The sequence below is a fragment of the Macaca fascicularis genome, chromosome 4 (assembly GCF_037993035.2).
Source record: "Macaca fascicularis isolate 582-1 chromosome 4, T2T-MFA8v1.1".
In the NCBI taxonomy this organism is placed as follows: Eukaryota; Metazoa; Chordata; class Mammalia; order Primates; family Cercopithecidae; genus Macaca; species Macaca fascicularis.
The window spans coordinates 118,001,337-118,027,207 of NC_088378.1; the positions used below are offsets into that span (position 1 = coordinate 118,001,337).

General features: G+C 39.3%; 1 pseudogene; it reads right to left on the reverse strand.

Moving 5' to 3' along the window:
* Positions 1 to 24,368: 24,368 nt before the first annotated feature.
* On the reverse strand, positions 24,369 to 25,303 carry LOC102134697 (MICOS complex subunit MIC19 pseudogene; annotated as a pseudogene).
* Between the last annotated feature and the right edge of the window lie 568 nt (positions 25,304 to 25,871).

Sequence of the window (25,871 nt, forward strand, 5' to 3'; positions counted from 1 at the left end):
CAGTTAGTCATTTCTCCTACTTTCCTGGCTCATCTGAGTATTTCTCTACATGGGTCCAATACGAAATATCTCCTCCTTTAATGTTCTTTTCACCTGATAGTTTAAGAAGTCAGTTAGTAAGGAGTGACAAGGTAAGCCGCACACATCTTAGAGGGCACTTTGAGTTTAATTTAACAGGGCCTTCTAGTAAGGCTACATCCAGTTCCTAAATACCCTGCTTCCCTGTCTTTCGATGGTGGTGGCAGATTTAGGAATGAGCAGAGGCAGTGTGCTATTGTGGAAAAACACTGATCGGCACTGGGGCAACTGGCTGAACCACTTACTAGCTGTGTGCCATGACCAAGTTACTGTATCTTGTGCAGCCTCCACGTCCGTACATTTAAAAAGTCAGTGACAAACCCTACCTTGTGAAATAAACAATCAATTAGATCATTTGACTCATAAAACATTTGAATACCTGTGATAGATACTGTGTTAAGCACTGAGGATATAGATTTGTACAAGATAAAGTCTTGCCCTCAAGTAACGCAGAATCTCGTAGGTGATTCAAATCTCATCGATGAGTCAACTATATAAATTTACATAGTAAGTCTAATTATAAAAATATATTCAACAGTCATTCTCAAGATGTGAGATTATATCAGCACACATAGGGAGCTTTTTAAATTATACACAAAACTACACCTAGGATCAGGGCACAAGACTCTCAATAATTCCCACTTTTTAAAAACTGCCACTACACATATTTAGCAATGGAAGGCATGTGGTTTTAGTCAACTGTCTCCTATTTTCAGAGATGGAAACTCCCACATAACCTTTTCCTACCCAACCCCCTAGAACCTCTACTCCATATAGCATCCTTGGACAATGTAAGTTACAACCTAAAATTCAACTTCTACTTGCTTGTTAATGACTCTGAAATCTGTATCTTCAGTCTTGATTGTTCTGCTGAGCTCCAAAACAACTGTCTACTGGTGAACAGTTATCTTCTGGATGATCCACAGGTCCCTCATTTGTGATAAAAGCAGCATTGAGCTCAGGGTCCTCCACCCTTCTGCTAGTAAAGTCATTCCTCCTGCATTTCCCATTGTAGTGGCAGAATATAGGATTTGCCCAAGCTCTCTTGAAATAATCTTCGATTCCTTCCCTCCTTTGCACCATTTCAATCACCCACCAAATCTTAGAAGTGCTATTTCTGAAATTATCTATGTAACATATATAATTTCTCTATATATAAAAATAGATACACATATATAAATACATACATATATAAAATATGTATATGTATACATATCCCCAACTCTCTATTCTGGAGTATTACAATGACCTTCTTGTCTACTTTGAAATATGCTGTCTAAACTCGTATGTGTCACTCCCACAGGTAAATATCATGATGTCATTCCCACTTAAACTTCTTTCAATGGTTTCCCTTTCCTTTTCTTAACCTTAATATCTAGAACGGGGTCTTACTCATCTTGTTGCTTGATCAGTTCTGAGCTAGAGTGAAAAATTACTATATCCTAGGAAAAGAGGACATGTAGAATAAAGAATAAAGAATTATTCTACATAAGGAATTGTAGAAGAAACCATACCACAGCGCAGTAATTCACTGTCTGTTTTGGAAGGCACTGGAAGGGTCAAACAGCATAAAAGATATTTAGTGACCACTAGTTGAATACCTATGACGTGCCATGCACCAAGCCAGTTGCTTAATTTGCAATGACTAAAATATATGGTTCCTACACGTGAACTGAGAAAATTATAACATAATGAGTTTTGAGTTATTATACATGCATAAAGCATTTCTAGAGCATGGAACTATGACAGCTTGAGTTATAACTTGAAGGTTGAGTAGGAACTTGATAGGCTATGGTAGGCTGCATGAGGAGATAAAGGATGCAGGAGTTACAGCAAGAGGGACCATGATGTTTGGGAAATGGCAAATACTTCATTGCCACAAGAGTATGGAGTGCTTAGTGGAGGATGATGAAAGGAGCATGAGTGAAGGGGCAGGCTGAAGCATTCATCATTCACTTACTCTCATGTTCATTAACAAATATTTATCAATATTTATCAATAATGAATGCTTTAGCATTCATTTTTTGCTTACTCACATGTTCATTAACAAATATTTATCAAATATCCTTTCCAGAGTCTCCTATTAGTTCTGTCAGCCCCACGGAGCTATGCCTGGGTCATGGCTTAAGTTGAGACCTTGAACGTTGCCTATAAGTAGATAAAGATTCTAAGTGAAGTCACCACTTGTCTATTGCTTCCCCCTCCCCTGACCTCCACTTCCAGTTCTCCTAACATGCCTTTAAACCCTTAAACATTCCTCTGCAGTATTCTAGCCACAGATGAGAAATATCATCCTTTAAATGAACTAGAAGGAAGGGAAAAAATACATTTAAAGAGCGAAAAAAAAAAAGGCCTCGACAGTTGCACAGAAGCCTCTTGCTACTATAAATATTTAGGATGGGAAGGCATATGGTTTAAGCCAACTCCCTGCCATGCTCAATGTATAGTTTTCATGTTTTAAACTATCAATGTTCAATCAATACTCTTGTGCTGGCAATCCTTTCTTTTGTGTATGTGAGTTTCTCCCTATTAAATAAACCCTCTCTTTTGGAAGAATTCTTATGGCAATGACTATAATTACAACCCAAAGCTGAGCTGTAAACTGCAGTGATATGACAGCTTTTGTGATAGAAAGGGTGGAGAAACAATGAAAGCTTATAATTTTCTTTGAGATGTCTCAAAGTCTGACAGCGGCCCCGCCCGTATGATGTCAATCCGCAGTGACCTAAAGTTTCGGGAGAGATGAAGCCAGAGAGACATGCCAAGTCACCGCCACATTGACCACCAGTAAACAAGCAAGAAAAGATTCAGCACAATGCTGAATTCTCTGTGACTTCAAATAGTCTAGAATGGCATTTCCCAGCATTTCCAAATACAAGGGCTCTTATTAATGTCAAAACTTTTCGTTCCTCACCTGAGATGAGTTGTTCTTTTTACATCCATCATTTGAGGAAATACATGATGATAATAGGCAATTAATTTATTACTTTGAGAAAAATTATTTTGCTTCATTAACAACAATAGCCTTTATGAATACCTGAAAAACAAATCATATGTGTTTTAAAATATTATTTATTCTGTCTACCAACAAAGCTTGGCCCCTTTGTATTTGATGACAATCGCAGCAGCTCAGAAATCTGTAATTTCCTATTCCTTCTCACCTGCTCCACCTAAGAGTCTCAGGCCTGGGACAGTGTGTTCCTTGTATTCATTTATTTGTTCACTTGTAAGGTATTAGGGGCCTACTATATTCTCAGCATCATGCTGGAGATCATAGATACAAAATCAAGTGACACCTGGTATCTGCTCTCATAGGACTTAAGTCCACTGGAGAAGACAGTATATAAATCTGTAACAGTACAATGAGCACAAAAAGCATAGGAGGAGGTAGTTAGCTTTACTGGGCGAGAGTAGTTAAAACGCATTTATCTGGGAGGTATATCGGTCAGCTATTGCCACAATAATGCTGTGCAACAAACCACTCAAAGACATAGTAACTCAAAACAGTAATCCTCAGGCTCATGTCTGCAAATTAACGACCAAACTGCTGGGCTGTGCTTGGTTTCAGGATTTGGGCGCCAGGCTCTGAGCTCCAACTTTGAGCTGCAGATTGGGATCAGATCTGTTCAATATGACTCTCCTCCCCCATGGACCAGAATATGTGCTCGTTGTGGGGTCACTACAGAGGAAGAGAGACTAACTGTGCAAAAACAGTTCAGGTCTCTGCTCTTGTTACAGCCGTAAAAATTCCATTCGTCAAGGCAGGTAACATGGCCAAGCCCAAAGTAAAGGGCCAGGGGCATACCTACCATTCAGCCATGTGTGGGTGTGAATGCTGCTGGAGGGAAGTGAGAAATTAAGCAAAAAATTCAATTTACCACAAAAGAGAACCCTTGATCTACATCCTGAAAGATGATTACAAGTTTATGAGGTGGAACTAGACATCTGAAATAAGGATCAGGAGAAATAAAGAAATATTAATACACAGTATTTGGCCTAACAGAAATGTTTTGAGGGAAAGTAGTTGGGACTGTTGTACAAGGTGCATGCTCAGTGTCTGTCACGGAATGCACCAGGGCCATTAGTATATAGAGAAGAGCACAGTCTATGCATGCCACAGCTAAATAGATCTAGAGAAAATTTAATGAAAGACCTCATCTTGCTGACTGTAGGCCCATATTGATCATGCAGAAGCCATTTGAACCCAGTGTCTCTAGGGTGATAACAAGTACATTAAAGAAAAAATGGAACTCACATTCAATGCTGTCTTCAGGACTAATTAATTGCTCATGCTACTGTCTTCAAAGTATCAAGATTGTAGTTTGAATAAATTTTCTATTGTCGCTGTAAACAAATCAGCACAAACATAATGGTTTAAAAACAATACAAATTTATTTATAGTTCTGGAAATGAGAATCCTGAAATAAGTCTCATGGGCTAAAAATGAAGCTGTTTGCATGTCTGCTTTTTTTTCTGGAAACTCTAGGAGATCATCTGTTTCCTTGCCCTTTCCAGAGTCTAGAGTACAACTGCATTCCTTGGCTTGTGGCTCCTTCCTGCATCTTCAAAGGCAGCAGTGTAGCATCTTCAGATCTTTGAATCTGAACACTGCCTCGCTCTTCCACACATAAAGGACCCTTATGATTACATTGGGCCTACCCAGATAATCCAGGATGATCTCATTTTAATAACAGCTGGTTAGCAACCTTAATTCCTCCTTGACATATAACATGACATATTCACAGATTCTGGGGATTAGGATGTACACATCTTTGAGAGGCCATTATTCTGGTTTTGGTTCTGCCCATTATTCTGGTTTTTCCCCTACTTGGTTCATGGGTGAAAAAAATAACAATGCCTCATATTAGTATACACCTTATTACAAGCCAAACACTTTCTTTGTTTTTTTTTTTTTTAAATGCTCTCACTTTTGTAAGCAGAGAATAATTTTATGGACAAATGGAGCCCTAGATATGTTAAATGGCAACACAGTATAGTGTAGTAGTTACCTGCTGCTTTTTCAATTGCCTTGGAATATTCCACATGTGCCTAGGTTGGTCTTTACCACATTCTACTGCAATTACAGTAGCTTCCTCTTTTCCGGGAATACCTTCTGGGACTCCCAGTGGATGCCTGAAACAAGGACAGTACTAAACTCTACATACACTATGTTTTTTCCTATACGTACATACCTAGGACAAAGGGTAATTTATAAATTAGGCACAGTAAGAGATTGACAATAATAACTAATAATAGAACAAGTATACCAATATACTGTAATAAAAGTTATGTGTGGGTGCAGTGGCTCACACCTGTAATCCCAGCACTTTGGGAAGCTGAGGCGGGTGGATCACCTGAGGTCAGGAGTTCAAGACCAGCCTGACCAACATGGCAAAACCCCAACTCTACTAAAAAAATACAAAAATTAGCCAGGCATGGCGGCGGCCACCTATAATCCTAGCTACTCAGGAGGCAGAGGCCGGAGAATTGCTTGAACCTGGGAAGCAGAATTTACAGTAAGCCAAGATCATGCTACCACACTCCAGCCTAGGTAACAGAGTGAGACTCTGTCTTAAAAAAAAAAAAAAATATGTAAACACTCTCTTTCTCTCTTTCAAAATATGATATTGTACTATAATCACTTAATTTCAGACAACAGTTGACCATGGATGACTGAAACCTTGGAAAGTGAAACCTTGGATGCCTGGGGAGAGTGGGAGTTACGAATATATTTGTTACGTGTCTGTATCACCACTTCAAGGCAGACATAGAGTCATTTTATGCTCCGTGTCTTAGTAGTTAAAAAAGGTGAAAGAAGTAACATTCCTTAGCCATTCATTATGTTCAACATGTGCCACAAACTCTGTATGTGATTTGGAATTTATTCTTCCCCATACTTACAGGTAAGTAAACCTGGGCCCTAGATCACAGAGTGCACAGCTGGAACTCACAGCAAGACCTGCTTGACTTCAAAGTCAGTGGTCTTTCCCCTGCTTCCCATGTGACATGTGATCCCTCAGCTTACTCTTGAAGAGGCAATGTGAGCTACTGCATTTGAATGTCTGAAATCAAGCCTTGTAGAAACAACTAGCAGTAACCAAACACCATTATTTTTGTTTGTTCATTTGTTTCCAAATGACTTGTGACTTTTCTAATGGAGAAAACATTCAAACCCTATCTTAATTCCACCAACAATGAGTGTGTGCCTTGGACAATTCACAGCCTGGTGAGCTAGTTTATTTTAGAGTGAGCACGTTGTAGTAGGTGACCTGTAAGTTCTCCTCTGTAATTTGAGATGTTTTGGTGTTCACACGGGTTAGTACATGAAGAGCTGAGACTGGAATACAGGTTTTCTGTGTTTACCTGGGGACAGCTTTTCCATTACCCCTCCTGAGTCTGTGAGGTATTCCAGTTTTTAAGTCAGAACTTTGAAACCAGAAGTAAATGGTTAAGTTTATCTGTCTATGTCTATGTGTATTCTAGCCAAGTAAACCATGACACTTAAACAATTTCAATATTTCAAAGATGTAGTAAATTTCCTTGAACCATTTTTGTTGTTTTTATAAATTAAAAATTATGAAATAATTCAAACATTTTTAAAATAGGAAATAACATGACATGCATGTACCGCAATACCCAGATTTAATAAATGTTTACATTATGCAATATCTTTTTTTTTTTTTTGAGATGGAGTCTTGCTCTGTCACCCAGGTTGGAGTGCAGTGGCATAATCTTGGCTCACTGCAACCTCCGCCTCCCGGGTTCAAGCGATTCTCCTGCCTCAGCCTCCTGAGTAGCTGGGATTACAGGCATGCACCACCAGACCCAGCTATTTTTTGTATTTTTAGTAGAGACGGGGTTTCACCATGTTGGTCTGGTGGGTCTCGAACTCCTGACCTCATGATCTGCCTACTTCGTCCTCCCAAAGTGCTGGGATTGCAGGCGTGAGCCACTGCACCTGGCCTTCAATTTTTTGATAGAAATGAGACATCACAGGTAAAATCAAAGTTTCCTAATCTTATATTTCTTCTCACACTTCCCAGAGGAAAATGGCTATTCTGAAGTTAGTTACTTCTATTCCTTAATTTTAATACGTTTATCCATATTCATAAGATATTTATGTAATATTGTGTTAAGTATTTTTGAAACTTATATAAATGGACTTATACAATAAAGACCGTCAGCAGTTTTTTTCACTGAATGTTCTGGTTTCAAGACTTATCCATGTCAATATGTGTAGGTCTAGTTTGTTCATTTTAATTATTGTGTTATGTTTTACTGTACGACCATAACATTTATTTTTTCCTTTGGTTGTGAATTAAACTTTTTTAAATATTTAAACGGTGCTGCAATGAACATTTTTCCTTATATCTATCTCCTTGTTCCTGTGAGCTTCTCAAACCATGACCTGAAGATCGTTACCAGTTCATAACTAATTAAGCATAGAAACTGACAATACTCATTTAGAAACTTTAATAGCAATCCAACTGAGTACTTTGGTGTCTATTGAATCCAATAATACAGAATATTGAGTTTTGTATTTTGTATGTCTGTTTTAAAATTTTTTTTTTTTGAGATAGAGTCTCACTCTGTCACCTAAGCCAGAGTGCAGTGGCGCAATCACAGCTCACTGTAGCCTTAAAACTCCCAGACTCAGGTGATCGATCCTCTCACCTCAGCTCCAGAGTAGCTAGGACTACAGGCACACACCACCACACCTGGCTAATTTTTTTTACTTGTTATAGACATGGGGCTTTGCCGTCTTGCCCAGACTGGTCTCGAACTCCTGGGCTCAAGTGGTCCGTCCACCTCAGCCTCCCAACATGCTGAGACTATAGGCATGAGTCACTGTTCCCAGCCAAAATTTTATTTATTCATTTTCATTGTATTTTACAAAGACATTGATCCTCAGCAAGTTGGAAATATTTTTAGAAAACTTGGCTTTTTATTACAGATAGTTTCAGACTTTCTGCATGGTTTCTACCTGCAAGATGAATTTCGGCTTGATGAATAAGTGCATCTTCAGCTCTAAAAGATATAAACAAATTGCACTCCAGAATGGTCAAACCAATTTTCAATCTCTTCTGCAGTGTGTGAGTTTCCTTTTCCAACAGTTGCATTATCAGACCTTTAAATCTTTCTCAATATGATAGCTGTGAAATAACATTTTATTTTAATGAGCAATTATCTGATTAAATAGTGAGGTTGAATATTTATTTATATGCTAATTACATTCCCAGTTACCTGACTTTAACAAGGCAGGTTTTCCAGTTTGCAAGTATGGAGAAAACATGTCTTTAAAAATCTAGCTATAGCAGGTAAAGTATCATAACAGGTAAAACTGGTTTTTAAGAAGAAAAGCCTAGGAACAGCTAGCTTTGACTTGATGAAGGACAGGAAAAACCAGTTGTAGCAAATGAGTGCATGGACAGATACTTTAGAGTATACATGTCTTTTCCGGTATTTCAGTTTTGGGACAATCCTTCCATCACCATTATGACATTTCGGTGGAGCAATTTTCATTAAGAATTTTGTACTTGTTTTCCAGTTTTGATCATTGATGATTTTCTGGTGCTAATGAGATCAAGGACAGAGAGGGTGAGTGCCTCCATGAGTTTCATTATTTTCCATGATCTGACCTCTTATTCTCTCAGCCTTTGGAGTTGGATGAAGGAAGAACTCTGAAAAAAAGTTGGGAGGGTATAGGTCCAGGCACCCCCTTGCAATTCACCCCGCCTCAGCCTGAGAGTTTTGTGTTTTTTCGTTTTGTTTTGTTCTGTTTTTGAGACGGAGTCTGGCTCTGTCGCCCGGGCTGGAGTGCAGAGGCATGATCTCAGCTCACTGCAGCCTCTACCTCCCGGGTTCAAGCGATTCTCCTGCCTCAGCCTCCTGAGCAGCTGGGACTACAGGCGCCTGCCACCACGCAGGGCTAATTTTTTTTTTTTTTTTTTTTTTTTTTTTTAGGAGAGACGGTGTTTCACCGTGTTAGCCAGGACAGTCTCAATCTCCTGACCTCGTGATCCGCCTGCTTCCGCCTCCCAAAGTGCTGGGATTACAGGCTTGAGCCACTGCACCTGGTCGCCTGAGAGATTTTTTAAAATGCCAACCAGAACTTACACTTCCAAGCTTAAAACCTATCAATATCTTCTGAAAGCATAATAAAATTGGAAATACTTGGTGTGGGGCTTTCCTCCCTCTTCCACCTGATCTCATCCTCCTTCTTCCTAGCCCATATGAAATTGCTTGGAGAGTCCCAGTTTATGTCAAACTGTTTCGCACTTTCATTCTTTGGCTCAAGGTGCTTCCTCTTCCTGGGATTGCTTCTTGCCCCTCCCTGGTTGCATGATACACCTCTCCTCCTCATTCATAACTCAGCTATCAGGCCTCTCCCAGGAACAACTGATTACTCCCCTTTGTATGCTCTGCTAAATTAAAAGTTCAAAACATGTACCCCTTTGTAAAGTGGACTTTCATTCAAGGTGCACAGTTCCGTAAATTATTACCAAAAGAACTACTGGTATAACTTTCACCCTGGTCAAAACATAACATCATCACTCCCTTATAAAAGAAGTTTTACCTTTTTTTTTTTTTTTTTTTTTTTTTTGAGACGGAGTCTGGCTCTGTCGCCCAGGCTGGAGTTCAGTGGCCGGATCTCAGCTCACTGCAAGCTCTGACTCCCGGGTTCACGCCATTCTCCTGCCTCAGCCTCCCGAGTAGCTGGGACTACAGGCGCCCGCCACCTCGCCCGGCTAGTTTTTTGTATAGTAGAGACGGGGTTTCACCGTGTTAGCCAGGATGGTCTCGATCTCCTGACCTCGTGATCCGCCCATCTCGGCCTCCCAAAGTGCTGGGATTACAGGCTTGAGCCACCGCGCCCAGCCTACCTTTTTTTATAGTACTTTATATAAATGAAATTATATCGTATGTACTTTCTGTGTCTGGTTTCTTTTGCTTAATGTTATATGTGTGAGATTTACTCGTGTTGTATACAGCAGTTCATGCATTTTCATTGCTGTATGGTATCTGATTTATGGCTCTACATCACGTGTTGGTGTGTTTTTTAAGATTGTGGATGGACATTAGGGTTATTTTCATTTGGGGGCATTACAAATACTGCTGTTTTGAACATTTATACACAAGTCTTCTAGTGCATATGTGTGTATGCATTTCTGTTGGACATATACCTAAAAGTGGAATTGCTGAGTCATAAGGTATATTATATTCAAATTTAGTAGATACTGACAGTTTCCCAAACTGGTGACTGTTTCAGTTTATACTCTCCCCAGCAATTTTGCTTGTAGTTGGCTTTTTAACATTAGCCATCTTTTTGAGTATGCAGTGGTATCACATTGTTGCTTCAATGTGAGTTTTCTCTGATGACTGATTGAGAATTCTTTTATATAATATATATTTACTGACCGTTTAGATATTCTGTTTTCTGAAGTGCCTGTTCATATCTTTCCCCCTTTTTTCTATTAAATTATCTGATTCTTACTGATTCTTCAGGCGTTCTTTATAACTTATTTTATTTTATTTTATTTTATTTTATTTTATTTTATTTTTGAGATGGGATCTTGCTCTGTAGCCCAGGCTGGAATACGGTGGCACGATCTCGGCTCACTACAGCCTCTGCCTCCTGGGTTCAAGAAATTCTCTCACCTCAGCCTCCCAAGTAGCTGGGATTACAGGAGCATGCCACCATACCCGGCCAAGTTTTGTATTTTTAGTAGAGGCGGGTTTCACCACGTTGGACAGGCTGGTCTCAAAACTCCCGACCTCAGGTGATCCACCCACCTCGGCCTCCCGAAGTGCTGAGATTACAGACATGAGCCACCGTGCTTGGCCTATAGTTTTAATGTAGTCCAATTTTTCAATATTTTCCAGAAAGCCCACAGAATCATAAAACATATATTGTTATTTTAAGTCACTTAGTTTGGGGAGTTTGTTGCAGAGTAATAAATGAGTGAAGCAGAAAAGTACAGAGGGGCTTTTATCTAAGAGAGCTGATTTATCATTTGATATCTCAGAAAACCACAACATTTCCAAAAGAACTGTATCAGCTAGAGCTGAAAGAGACTGAGACAGTTCAAAATGAAAGAAGCTTCTGGGTCCTCAAACTTCTATGAGGAGTAAGCAGGTTAAGAACGTTTCTCAGTTGCAAGCACGGGTCGTTTCTAATGAAAAAGGCAGGATATCATGGAGGGCGGAGTCAAGAGCCACGGAGAATCACTCCCAAGTAGCAGGGCTGGCAAAATGTGCTCAGAGGATGTTGGAATTGCTGTGGATGGGTGCTTGCTCTGTGCCTCCTATTCATGCCCCCCTTTTAAATGCAAGTGTCTATTTGTTTATTCTAGCCCTATCTTATGAATATATGTTGTGTATTTATGGGAGTGTATATGTGTGTTGGTGGTGAGGTTTGAGAGAGCTAGTCTTTTTAATTCACAATCTGTACAATTCAGTATCTGCACCCAAGGACCCACACCCAAGGAGTAGTACCAGAGGGAATATATTCGAAGAGCCTTATCTGGATTTGCCAACATGATTTAGATGATCAGATACTGGACTTTGAGCTGGTGCCATAATGGGATGAGGCTTTGGGAGTCTAAAGGGAGATAAGTGTAAGTGTATTTCACCGGTGAAGAATGTAAAACATAAAAGGCCAGAACATGAACTCTGTAGCTACTCTCCAAAGATGGCTCTCAGTGAACCACACCTCATGGAATTCATGTCCTTGCATAGTCCCCTCCAGCACTGAATCTGGGTTAACTTTGTGACTTTCTCTAACTATCAGAATGTGACAGAAGTAACAATATGATACATCCCTCCATTTAGTTAGATTCTCTTTAATTTCTCCCAATAATGTTTTGTAGTTTTCTGTGTAGAGGTCTTGCACATTTTTTAGATTGATTCTTTGACATGTGACTTTTCTATGCTGTTGATAAATGATATTTTGTTAAAATTTTTGTTTTCTAATTGCTTGTTACTAGCATATAAAAACTTAATTACATATGGAAACTAAGTACAGGACTGTTTATTGACTATGTATTCAGTGGCCTTGGTTTATTCCTCTTTTAATTGTAATAGTTTTTCTGTAGGTCTTTTGGATTTTTCTATGTGTATAATTGTATGTGAATAATGACAGATTTATTTCTTACTTTCCAGTCCTCCAATAAGGTTTCTTCTTTTCTTTTTCTTACTTTGCTGCACTAGCTAGAACCTACAAAACAATGTGGAAAAGAAGCAACCATCTTTGCCTTGTTACTGATTTTAGAGGAAAAACTCTTAAGTATGATGTTTTTAATGGGGTTTATCCAGATATCTTTGTGAAGGCAAGAGTTTTTTTTAAATAAATGAATCCTGGGTTTTATAAAAAATTTTTACTGCATCTATTAAGATGGTCATATGATTTTAAAATTCTATTACTGCAGTAAATTACATTGATTATTTAATTTAAAAACAGTCTTACATATCTGAAATAAACCCACTTTGGTCATGATGTATTATTCTTTTCGTGTAACACTGGGTTTGATTCTTTTATTTATTTATTTATTTATTTTAGAATTTTTGCTTATATGTTCACAAATGACAGTGGCTTGTTATTTTTTTCTTGTATGTTCTTGTCAGGTTTGAGAATCAAGGATATGTTGGTCTTACAAAATTATTTGGGAAGTACTTCCTTTTCAATTTTCTGGAAAAGTTTTTGTAAATTTGATGTGATTACTTCTTTAAATATTTGGTAAACTTCACTAGGGAAGCAACTAGGATGGGAAAATTTTTAGTTATGGACTCAATTTCTTTCATAGATACAGAACTATTCAAATCCTTCTATTTCTGACACTCATTTTGGTACATTGAGATTCTCTATGAATTTGTCTATTTTATCTAAATTTTCAAAATTATTGACATAAAAGTCACATAGACTTCTTAGGATTTTTTCAAACGAGCTTTCATTCTTGAAATTATTTATTTGCACATTCTCACTCTCTCTTCTTGATCAGACTGGTCCGATGTTTGTCAATTTAAGGCTTAAAAAAAAAAACATACAATGTTTGGATTTGTTAAACCTCATTATACGTTTGTGTTTTTTCCATTGGTTTCTAGTTTGTTGTTTATAATTTACGTAATCTACTTTCTTTGAGTTAAAATTTGCTTTTCTTTTTCAAACTTCTTGAAATGGATACTTAGATGATTCATTTCCATTTTTTCTACTTCCCTAATAGCTTTATTTAAGCCTATAAATTTCCCTTGAATCACTGACTCAAATTCAGCCCACACATTTTGATATGTTACATTTTTAATATATGAAATTTAAAATGTCTTCTGATTCCTATTGTGATTTTGATTTGACCTATTGAATCATTTAGTAGTGCATTATTAATTTCTAAAAATGTGAGGTTTTAGTATGGCATTTTTATTATTTATTGCTGGTTTCATTACATGTGGTCAGAAAACATATTCCATATTATTTCAGTTTCTTGATATTTGTTAAGGCTTCCTTCATGGTCAAGCATATGGTCAAATTTTTTAATAAAATTCTATAGAACATGTACTTGAAAAAAAATTCTAGTCTGCTCTTGTTGGGTGTTAGTTTTCAACACGTATGTATCAATTAGATCAAGTTTGTTAATCATGTTCTTCAAACCCTTATGTTTTTAACTATTTTTTGGTCTGTTCATTCTATTTATATTCTTTACTGAAAAAGGAGCACCAAAATCTCCCCTTATGATTATGGATTTGTCTATTTCTCCTTTTAGTTCTGAAAATACTGTTTTATGTACTTCAAGGCTTTGTTACTAGATGATAGCTGCGCCCAGTTTTTGTTACATATAATACTGAAAAACTAGAGTGATAGGCTTCCAAAGAACCACTGCTATTGTCTGAATGTCTGTGTCCTCCCAAAATTTATATGTTTTAATCCTAACCCCCAAGGTAATAGCATTAGGATGTAGGGCCTTTGGAAAGTGACTGAAGGCTCTGCCATTTGAATGGGATTAATGCCCTTATAAAAGAGATAAGACAGCCACTCCACTAGGCAAGCCTGAGTGTAGAGTCATCAAAGACAGCTTGGAGAAATAGATTGCTGGCCTTGAGTACCCACATAGCTCATTTTTGCCCTGTGGGAGCTAAAAAATATCTCCTAGATGCTGCTGGCCTCCCTGTGGTTTGGTACATGCTTAGTACACTCTGGCCTTAAGGCCTCTGCATTTTCCGTTCTTTCTTCCTAGTATACTCTTCTAGGTAACCTTGAGGCTTGTATCAGGGATAGATATGAAGCACATGAAATAATACCTAGCATATATGGTTACCGAAAAAGGAGGGAAGGAATGTTATGAGTTCAAGTGAAAGAAGAGCTCCACGGAGACTGGTTAGGATGCACCTAAAGAAAAACGGATTTGTGTGGGGGATGGAGAAGAACATGTTATCATCAAGTAAACAAAGGCATGGAGCTGGGAAGGTGAGGGTTTCTCTAGACACCTCACAATGAGTCCAGAGTTCAAGTAGAAAAATGGTAGGTGGTAGGCAATTAGGTAAGAAAAATAAGTTGAATCCCAAAATAAAGGGCCATGAGGAGTAGGCAAAGGGTTTTGGACTTTGCATCCTGCCTCCTCCTCCTAGACTCGTAACTTACTTCCTCAGTAGAATATGAGATACATGCCCAGCATGATGCTCTGCACATAATCCGCAAGCAACATTCCATTTATCAGTGACTAAACACTCAGGCCCTGGAGTGAAACTGCCTGGGTTCGAATCCTGCCCCATTCCATCCTGACTGCATGGCCTTCGGTAAGATAGTTAACATCTGTACACCTCTGTTTCCTTATCTGTTAAAAAAAAGGGGGGGGGCTAATTAAGGTAGCAGGTTCACTGGGTAATTGTAAAGGTTTGATGGATGTTACATATAAAGCACTTGACATACAACCTGTCAAAAAATTTTATACAATCAAGTAGCAATGTGGCAGTGGCCAGGATTTTGAAGGATAGGAATAACTGGGATGGTTAGAAATCACATGTGTGTGATTCTATAAACAGTTTATTTTCCTGATTGATGTGTTTTGTAGGCAGCTAGAATGGGCCAAGTATGTTATCATCAAGAACTGAAGAGACTGAACTAGAGCAAGTAAAACAACATCCAAAATACAGTGTAGATATATCAGAATGCTTTTCAGTTCTGCATTTGTGTTCTAACTTGCCCTTTAAACATATGTTGAAAAGAGTTTGACAGACGGGCAGAGGCAACACCATTACTGAGAAAAGTCACTTGACAAATCCTAATATTTCAAAGAGCCACTCCATTTGTGGCAGTAAGATTAAATTAAGACAGTGCCCTGGGAAAACACAACTATGCCAGGACTCTCCTCCTACTGAATGCTTCTCATGTCTAAGCTTTATGTTTTCAACACTTATTTCCAGGTCTATTTTCAGTTGCTATACAAAGGATTAATGAAAATAATTCCATCTAATGTGGTTAATGTCTCAGAAATCTATCTCATCCTAGAATTCATAAGACTCTGGCTTCCTGTAGAGAGGCCTTCAAAACAATAAGGTAAAGAAAATGAAATCATATCTAAGTATAAAAATTGAAATGTTGATTTTGATTTTGTATTCGATAACGAATTTTGGTCAATGCATGTTTATTTTAAAAGAAAGCATGCACAACAGCTTTTCTACTAATAATGGTAGGAAATTACATAGCTATTCAAAATACTCAATTCATACAAAATGAGATGCAAATGTTGGTGTTACTCGCTTAGAACAGAGATGAATATTTAACTCTTAACGTGCACATTTTATCCTTAATCTATTCTATGTAATATTTTATGTTGCTTCACCATTGTCATAAAAGGAAACTGATTTCCTTTTCTGGTAAAGAAGGAAAATAATACTATTAACCTCCCATGATTATTATGAAAATAAAGTGAAATCAAGTGAACAATAGTTTCCAAACTATTGATAGGATGCAGTTACTCATCAGTAATATTAGAAAGAAGACAATAAAATTTGTTTTCTTCTTTTCAGGCTCATATAAATACATATATGTATACATACATGTATATATACTTGTCAACTGGAGCAGGGCTGTATAGATAGCTCTCTATATAACAAAAAGATATGAAAATTTGACAATTTAGTATAGAGATTTTTCTAATAAAAAGCACTTTTTAAATATCAAGCACTTTCTTTGTTTTCTAAAACCATACAGCAAGTTTTTATTTATTATGCCAGAACATAATTAGTAGTTATTCGAGTGAGCACAGACAGAATTACATAAAAACAACAGGTGCAAGAACTCCTAGATAATCTCATTAATTGCAGAGGCTCTATGGATTTGGAGCAAGAGGTCCAAAATACCCCAGAAGCAGGTGTTCTAGGTCTTCTTATGGCTCATGTGGGCACTTGGAGGTATTTGATGCGGTAGATAACAACTTGCTTAAAGACAAGGCTGAATAGGACAGCTGTCAAGGGCATTAGTGGTATGTGAGGGGTGGAGGACTGGAGAATAGAGAAGGTATAATCAGAGCCCCGCCAGGGCCAACTCTGACTAAGTTGGTTTCTGTGTTCTCGGAACCCTCTGTCTGCTCTGGTTTCTCACTGGAGTTTCCTGTGCTGTCCGCCCACCAACTGAATCACATTGCCTTTCCGTCTAGGTGCTGCTTCCTCCTTTTTTCATGGCTAACTCTTTCTCATAGTTTAGGGTTCAGCTCAACTGTTACTTCTTCATGGAGGCTGATACCTCCCAGTCTTCATCTGATAAGTGTGGAGCTTTTATCACCATCTATAACTATGCTACTTAACCATCTGTTTATTATTAACCGTGTGCTGCAGAAGGTGATCTTGATGAGAAGAAACTGCATACCCAGCAGTTTCTGGGTCACAGGCATGCATCAGGTAACTGATGAATGAATGAATGAACAAATACATTAATCTCCAAGATTCCTTCAGTTTGCGATATTCGGCTTGACTATTCCCTCAAAAGGCTTTATGTTTCTCCTGTATTCTCTCAAGCACCCTATTATAACTTTTTCAGTTAGTAGCGTGTTCACCAAGGCTAATCCTCTTTAGCATGTTAGCCAGCTACGACGGCCACCTTTTCACATAACAAGATGATTTCACCAAGTTAAAAACTTCTTTGGGATCTATTAGTAAAAGTATATATAAGAGTTTGCATTTCTAACAATATAGAAAAGTGTAGAGCCTCCCATTATAAAACATCTAGAAATGCTGGGGGGGGGGCGGAAACATACTTTTAAAAGCATAGCTGACTTTTTAAGATAGTACAAGAAATGTTCAGGAGCTAAAATTGAAAAAGGTCACTGAAAACCAGAGCAGCACAGAGACAGGAAGCCTGTGGTTGTCCTGGGAGGGAAGTGGGAGACAGGAAGGGGGCGCCATCGCACTAGCTCAGAGCAAATGCTTGCGTGGAGATGGCAGATGAGGTCCTGGCTCCACGCATATATAAGGCTGGGAGTTGGAACTGAGATGCCAGTAGGGGACTCTTGAAGGACTCTATTTTCAGTAATTGAGAGGTCCTTAAATAAAACCACCCACTGACAGGGAGATGACAAGGTATTTTGTTTATTTCAGTCTGGGTTCTGAGTGAGGAAAAAGAAAGTCTGCCCTGAGAGTTCTTGATCAAGACCTGCCCCCACATGGATTCAGGGCTTGTCTTTTATAGCTCAAGTACTGTCAATCAAGCAATTCATGTAAAAATGGAGCCTGGTTTTCTACCCATGGGGCATTTGACAGAGGCAGTTGTAAAACTTTGCTGCAGGATCACACCTTCGATCCAGGCCTCACAGGATCCTCACAGATAAAGGCTCAGTGTTGATAAATTCGCAATCTATATTTATGAAACACTCAAGCTACCAGGAGCAAGAAGCAACAGATACCACAAACAGCATGACTGGATACCTAGGAATTTCCGGTGAGTCAGACACAGGCAATAAAACAGGTATCTTTAGAATGATTAAAGACATAAAACAAGAAAAAAAAAAAAGGAGAAAAATGCAACTGCAAAGTTGACGGAATAAACAAACACAGTGCTTAGAAATGAAAAGTACATTCATTGAAGCTGAAAACTTAATTGATGCATTAGAAAGAGCAAAGGAAACTGGAAGATAGCATTAGCTGGAATATGCATTCCAGCTAGTGGAAGCTGGAAGATAACATTAGCTGGAATAGCATTAGCTGGAATATGCAACTGGAGTAAGCATTAGCAAACTGGAAGATATCTCTGAGCATGAATTCCAAAGAGATTGAGACAAAAAAAAAACATGAAGAAAAAGGGAGAAATGTAGAGAATAAAATGAAAAGATATCCAATAGAAGTTCCAGAAAGAAAACATGGAAAAAATGGGGAAGAGGCAAAATTTGAAGATGCAATGACTAGAATTGTCTAAACTTTTTGAAGCGTAAATGGTCAGATTCACAAAATTTAAGAAGTCCTGATCAAGAAAAATAAAAATAAGTTCATTCCTAATATCAACAACAAAACAAAATGTAGTGAAACAACAAAATGTCAAAGACAAAGATCTTCATAAGCAAAAAGTCAGTTAACCAAAATGAACAATAATTACATTGATATAAGCAACACTATAAGTGTACTAATATCTTTGAGATGCATAGTTATCAAACTAAAGTTCTATGCCCAACTAAACCATCATTAAAATAATGATAATAATTTAGAGTGCACCCCTAAAGGACCCTACTAGTAGATGCCAATAAGGAAGAACAAGACTGAACTCAGAAGGAAGGAGTGAGATGCAGAAAGGTATAGTAGGTAAGGAATCAGTAAAATGTAAATAAATCTAAATAGATTTTGACTAAAGTTCTATGTCCAACTAAACCATCATTAAAATAATAATAATTGAGAGTGCACCCCTAAAGGACCCTACTAGTGGATGCAATTCAGGAAAAACAAAGTTGAACTCAGAAGGAAGGAGTGAAGCCGGGCGTGGTGGCTCATGCCTGTAATCCCAGCACTTTGGGAGGCCAAGGCAGGCAGATCGCAAGGTCAGGAGTTCGAGATCAGATTGACCAATATGGTGAAACCCCATCTCTACTAAAGTAAATACAAAAATTAACAGGGTGTGGTGGTGTGTATCTGTAGTACCAGCTACTCGGGAGGCTGAGGCAGAAAAATTGCTCGAACCCGGGAGGTGGAGGTTGCAGTGAGCCAAGATCACGCCACTGCACTCCAGCTTGGGCGACAGAGAGAGACTCCGTCTCAAAAAAAAAAAAAAAGGAGTGAGATGCAGAAAGGTATTGTAAGCAAGGAAATTAGTAAAATGTAAATAAATCTAAATAGATCTTGATTATAAGAAGCAACATCATAATAGTGATTGATTTTGTGGTTATACAATAGGATGAAATTAAAACAAAATGGAGGAGATCATTGGCTTAGAGTGTTCTAAAGTCTTTCTATTCTTTGGTAGGTAGATAGATTTGTTAACTTTAGATTTTGAAAGTCACATGTGCATGATCAAGTTGTAAGTATCACCACTAATAGAAATGAACTATATAATTTTCAAACCAATAAAGTGCTCATAAAAAGCACTGTGTTCTAGTGCGTTTGACCAAGTATTTCACAGCACCAGAGCCAACGTTCTTCTACCTGTTTTATGAAAGATCCTTCCCATCCTCCAAGCAGACTTAGAGGTTTTCTCCTTTCTGCTCTTGAGTATCTTGGTCAACTCTTTAGAGCAAGTGTAATGGCCAATTTCTTGGGTCCATTTCCTGTTCCTCCTCATCATTGTGCCCCAGTGCCTGGCATATACCAGGCACTCTCATGTTTTAAGAAGGAATGGCTATGACTTGCTCAAGGTCACACAGCTCTCAAGTGGCAGATAAAAAACAGGGACCCAGATTTTTGCTCTTCCAGGTTTTTTCTTTTCTTTGAAACAATCTGAAAAAAAAAAATTGTATATTTAAAAAAAAAAAGTTGTGTTTCATGAACACAGTAGCTGCTTGATTAAAGCAAAAAGAAATTGCTCGGAGATGAAAAGCAAATGAAGAGAAAGAAATTTCATACCAGTAACCGTTGTCAGTCTATTGTTAAAAAAAAAAAAAAAAAAAAAAAAAATCCACACTTTGCAGATTGTGCTAGTGATGGAGCCATGTCCCAGAACAGGCTTTTGGAATGGCTGCCTTTTCCAGGGAAAACTTGACCACATTCACCTCAAGGTAGTCTCTACTGGGGCATGATCCTAGGGAACTGAGAAGGCCCTCACTCACCAGCTTATCACTGCTAGGAACTAAAACCTTTGAATATCCCTTGTTGCAATACAATATGCCTCAGGAAACTACTGGTGATCTGCTAAAGGGGTGGAAGGTGGAAGGGCTGAGAACTTCCTCATGGAAGATTCTGCATTGAAATAGCAAGGAAGGAAAAGTAATTGAAGGGAGAGTAGAGAAGCAAAATGGTGAAGATAGCAAATGCTTGGAGCTGGTTTTTGTCAGATTTTCAGCCTCAGTAACCCATATTTTAAAAGGTGAAACCACATTTGAACTTCCCTTATCTCAGCAAGATTGAAGACTCAGGAGGAAGTGGATCTTTTGAGATTCTTTGACTAGCACCAGATGACTGCATTAGAGTCTCTGAAATGCAAAGCTATGTGATCCATGTGATGTTTTCTCCAATCCTTTCTTATGAGTTGCAGAGCCAAGAGAAGCAGATGGAGAAGGAAAATTATCCCGAAGTAAGCTTTCCTTCAAGAGTAGAAAGGTAACAGATGCCAGTAAAGGGAGGAAGGAATGAGGGCAGGCAGCTCTGGACAGGTGGGAAAGGTAGGAGCTGAGGGTGGGTTTAGTTTGGGTTCATGTCTAAATTTACTAAGCATCCAGGCACGGTGGCTCACATCTGTAATCCCAGCACTTTGGGAAGCCAAGGCAGGAGAATCACCCAGGAGTCCAAGACCAGCCTGGGCAACACAGCGAGGCCCCATCTCTATTTCTAAAAAATATGTATATTTTAAAAATTTTTAAATAATAAACTTACTGATGTCAGAACCATGTGATATCTAGGCATATGCCTTTGGCAAGAGGATTAAAATTCTTTTTCTGAGACAGAGTTTTGCTCTTGTCACCCAGGCTGGAGTGCAATGGCATGATCTCAGCTCATTGCAACCTCTGCCTCCCGGGTTCAAGTGATTCTCATACCTCAGCCTCCCAAGTAACTGGGATTACAGGTGCCCACCACCACGCCCAGCTAATGTTTTTGTATTTTTAGTAAAGACAGGGTTTCACCATATTAGCCAGGCTGGTCTCAAACTCCTGACCTCAGGCTATTGCCCACCTCAGCCTTCCAAAGTGCCGGGATTACAGGCATGAGCCACCCTTCATGGCCTAAAATTCTTAAATATAGCCTGTTTCATCCACTTAAACAATCCTTTCTCTCCTTTACCTGTCTCCCATGTAAAGAAACACCAGAAAGAAAACATGCTCTGCAGAAAGAGAGAGAGAGAGAATGTGTTTATTGTGTTTTCAAGAGTGGACTGAGGAATCTTGGCAGCAGGAATATGTAACATTTCTGCTGCAGTGGAGTGACTAGGGTTAACTTTTTACTTCAGCCTTCAACTTGGAGGTCAGGTGAGGTTCTCTGTTTTCATTCATCTCCTTTGACACTTTTCACAGGATCATGGAGCTTTACCAGAAACGGACTTCACAACTGTCACAACATTTTAATCTCTCCAGGCCTGGGACAAGGTGGAAACCTACAGGTTCCCAAGGAGATAGTTTTCGTCATTAGCACTTCAGCCAAAGCCTTAATGCTGCAAAAAGAAAGCATAATGTGGAGCAAGAGTTCCTGCTTCCGCCTATTCTGACTGTAGCTCTCCAGGGCTCTGATGAAGTCCATTGTGATCTAGCATTGAAAAAAAAAGAACGTTCTCTCCTAAGCCTTGCTGCTATTCATACGGGCTCAAAGTGCATGGTTTAATACTTGTAGCTATGAATACTTGCATTTTTCCAAAGGCCTTACTGTACACATTTATTGGGAAAAATCTCTATTTTCTCCCAAGTGGGTTTGAGGTAAAAAGAATCCCGTAAATAGCTATGCATTTCATTAGTCTGGATGAGGGCATGGATTGTTATCGCTGCTTGCCCAAGTGAACGGCTGTTGTAAAGAAGCCCCTTCCAAAATGTTACCTGTGGGACTGCTTTCATGTCTTCATTAACAACAGACACTTGGCATTAGTGACTCAACCACTGTGTTAATTAGAACTCAGACTTGCAGCCCATCCTCAGCTCATAGAATAAACACTGTTTTCCTTTGACCTAATTACAAGATGTTCTTAAACATCATCATTTTGTAAAAGAAACCATGACTACAAATTGCTTTGTGAACCATGCTCATTGTTGGGACTCAAAATGTGTCTGCAATTTGGAGAAGGTGTTTGCAGTTTGCCAGCAAAACTGCAGTCCATTCGAAACGATGGTGTATACAGGCAATGGGAATAATCTTTTTGCAGATATTATACACTTTTCTCTACCTTCCCTTACCTTCCGCATTACTTATTATTATTATTATTATTTAGATAGCCCCTATCTAAAAAAATAAAAAGGAAGAAATAAAAAATAAAGGTTGTCAGATCAGAATCCGAATATCCTCTTATTTTATCAACAGATTTTATTTGGTAGGTTCCCTACAGTTGCTGGCTTCGGTGACATTTCAGATTAGATTGTCATTTCTTCTCCTAAGCCCCAACAACAGCTTTCTATCATCATGATTGATTAAAAAGCCCAGCAAACAAATAAGCAAATTGCTACACCACCACTATCAACCACGATAAAACTCAGAAACCAAAATATTTTCTTTAAGCCAAAGAGAGTTGATTAAATACCTCATAATGTACTGTGGGTCAGCTGTATTGGGCCACATTGGGTCATTATTGTAGAATTTTATTTGAGTATGAACCCTGAGGGACTGTAATGCCGAGAGCCTTACTCAGCCCTGATCTCCCCAAATACTCCAGTACCATAAGGAAAAATACCTAGAGCAAGCCTGTCCAGTCCCCGGCCTGCAGGCCACATGCAGACCAGGACAGCTTTGAATGCAGCCCAACACAAATTCATAAACTTTCTTAAAACATTATGAAATTATTTATTTATTTGTTTATTTTTAGCTCATCAGCTATCATTAGTGTAGTGTTTTTTTGTTTTGTTTTGTTTTTTGAGACAGAGTCTCGCTCTGTCACCCAGGCTGGAGTGCAGTGGTGCGATCTCGGCTCATTGCAAGCTCTGCCTCCCGTGTTCATGCCATTCTCCTGCCTCAGCCTCCCAAGTAGCTGGGACTGTAGTCGCCCGCCTCCACGCCCGGCTAATTTTTTGTATTTTTAGTAGAGACGGGGTTTCACCGTGTTAGCCAGGATGGTCTCGATCTCCTGACCTCGTGATCCGCCCATCTCGGCCTCCCAAAGTACTGGGATTACAGGCGTGAGTGTAGTGTATTTTATTTGTAGCCCAAGACAATTCTTCCAATGTGGCCCAGGGAAGCCAAAGGATTGGACACCCTTGATCTAGAGTATGAAAGAAAAAAAACACATTTCAAGTGGCCTATGGGATGCTGCCAGGAACCCCTCGGAGATTTCTAGTGCTGAGGACTCTGTTCTTTTTTTTTTTTTTTTTTTTTGGTCTTTGTCAGAAAATATATTTATTATTGATAGTGAGTGAAGTAAAGATGTGAGTATTCACTATAGAGGTTATATCAGCCAAGGTTGCCTTCATATTGATAAAAATACCGTATCTCACTTGTAATCATAAACATTATTCCAGTAGAAGAGGTACATTTTCTCTCCTTTTTGTCTTCTTACCTATATAATCACCATAATAAGTTAAAATGAAACAGCTCTTATATAATCAAAGGAGAAAAGAAAGAGAAAGCCAGCATGCCACATTCTAGACAATTCCACCCAGCACTGCGACCTCCAGATCTGTTTTCTCACTCTCTCCACCTGGCACTGCTGTCCCCAGATCTATGTTTTCTGGTTCTCTCCTCACCCGACTCCAATGAATTTAGCCCCCCACCCCATTCTGCTTTGTTAGGGTGGAGGTTCTCCAAATGATGGGGCTTGCTCAGAAGAGAAACATTTTATGGTCAGTGGAAGTTGAATAGAAAGTACCAAATGGTGGAGAGGGCTGCCCTTCTCTTTTAATCATCATAAGAGGGTTTACTAATACTGAAGTGCGTCCTTTAATGACTGATCCCTGATCAAGGCTTTGGCCCTTCAAATTGCTGCTGTTCAAAATGTGAAATGATTCTGCTGAGTCCATTCTTGTCTGTCTTTAGTGGTCTTCTCATTAGTGGTCTTCTCTTCACCTGGGTTATTTTCTTACTAGGAAAAAAAAAATGTTCCATCTCTGGAATTAACGTTGATGGTGTTTTGCTCGTTCTGAAAGTTTTTATCCTCCCTTCTCAAGCATGCTCTGTTTGGCATGATTGACACAGTGCATATACTGGGTGGCCAGAGAGGAGCATTTGAGGGTCTGGTGGGCGTTCTCACGGTAACACTGAAGAATTTCGGCCTGCAGATCAGCACAGACTAGATGAGACTCATACCGCTTGAACTTTGCTTCTACCTCTTCAGCAGCTTTCTGATATTGTTCAGTGGTGACTTTGTAGAACTCTGAGCTCCTCTCCTCCAGTCTAGCCAGCTGTTCTTTGTAGAATGCATCCTGCTTCTTTAGTACTCGGTCTTTCTCTTCCAGCTGCCTAGCCAGGTGCTTCGCCTTAGCGCCTTCCTCCTCGCTTGATATCCTCTCCCAAAGGATGGCTTTGGTTAACTGCTCATTGGCAGCAGCCCTCTCTCGGTCCAGCTCTTTGGCTTGCTTTAGTCGTTTCTGATCTTCGGATTCTTTCTTGGCTTGCTCCAATATCAGCTCCTCAGCTACTCTTCTTTTCAATTCTTCATCAGAAACTGAGGCACCATAAGCACCAGAATACCGCTGAGGCTTCGAACCAGATGGAGAGGATTCCTTCATTCGATCAATCACATTTTCCGAAAGCCGGATGCCCTTCACCACGGTGATGTTCTCATTCTCGTCCGCCTCGAAGGCGACCCGGCGGGTGCTGGTGGTCCCACCCATGGCTCCGGTTCCTGCCCCAGCGGAGACCTAGCGCAGAACCACGAGCACTTCGGGGCCCTCGCGCTCACACGCGCGTGGAAGGACCTGGATTCTTTTCCCGCACAGCGGGAGCAAGGCCACGACCCCAGAAGCAAGGAGAAGGCGCCGATCGAGGACTCTGTTCTTAAACACACAAACCTCCTTCTGGGGAGGTGTTCTTGCTGAATATAACTACAGACCCTTGAGCAAAGGGCTCCCTTATAGAAAACAGTGGCGAAAAGCTGAAATAATAACTGGATAATATACAGGTTATTATACAGACTGGCATTCCAATACCACTCTGGAGGGCGTTCACTTAGCAGTTCCAAAGACAATCTTTAAAAGTGTTCTGCCACAGAACCACCGCTAGAGGGCAGGGCAGACCACTTCTGTTTTCAGACGCTTTCTCCCGGAAGGAAATTGAAAGTTACCGTGAAGGATAGGCTGAATGCTGAACAGACAGACCTTCACACTTAAAAGCATCCCCACCCCTGCACTTCACCCTTCCACAGTTTAGGAGCAGAGCAGTGAGTGGACAGGCAAGCACTACGTAAATTGCATTGAAACAGGATTTCACTGGAAGAAAACACTCTTCCAATGAAATCTGAAGTTTCATAACTTTGATAACTTTCATTTACTAAAATATTCCAGCCCTTTCTATGTGCCAGAGACTATGCTGAGCACTGGGGATATAAA